Source organism: Balaenoptera musculus, chromosome 5 (assembly GCF_009873245.2).
Source record: "Balaenoptera musculus isolate JJ_BM4_2016_0621 chromosome 5, mBalMus1.pri.v3, whole genome shotgun sequence".
Taxonomy (NCBI): Eukaryota; Metazoa; Chordata; class Mammalia; order Artiodactyla; family Balaenopteridae; genus Balaenoptera; species Balaenoptera musculus.
The window spans coordinates 137,655,194-137,655,742 of NC_045789.1; the positions used below are offsets into that span (position 1 = coordinate 137,655,194).

The window sequence follows — 549 nt, forward strand, 5'->3', positions numbered from 1 at the left end:
CAACAGCTATCATTCCGAGGATATATTGGTAAATTTCACGGTTGTGACCCAGAGTCATCTTTCCATGCGCTAAGGCGAAGGTTGGCAGTTCTTCACACAGTTCAGATAAGGGCCACATACTGCGACCAGCTTGCTGAGTCTTTTTTTTTTTTTTTAATATTTATTTATTTATTTTGGTTGCACTGGGTCTTAGTTGGGGCACACGGGATCTTCGCTGCAACATGCGGACTCTTAGTTGCAGCACGCGTGTGGGATCTAGTTCCCTGACCAGGGATCGAACCTGGGCCCCCTGCATTGGGAGTGCATTGTCTTACCCACTGGACCACCAGGGAGGTCCCTAGCTGAGTCTCCTCGAGGTGGGCATAACGATGGCTCACGTCTCTCTGCTTCCATAGCCTCCAATTAAAGTGAAAGCTACAGCCTGGTTGACACGTGGCCACCCTTGTAAGTTTGTCGTGACTCTGCCTGTCTCTTCACTGGACAGGGGAGCCCTCCAGGGCAGGCACAGCATCAGCTACAGAGCCCAGTATACAGTAGGTGCTCAACGAT

At 50.6% G+C, this 549-nt stretch overlaps 1 non-coding gene across 1 annotated transcript; it reads right to left on the reverse strand.

Moving 5' to 3' along the window:
* Positions 1 to 259: 259 nt before the first annotated feature.
* On the reverse strand, positions 260 to 332 carry TRNAG-CCC. Its single transcript has one exon. It is a non-coding gene; the product is annotated as a tRNA-Gly (tRNA).
* Positions 333 to 549: the final 217 nt, after the last annotated feature.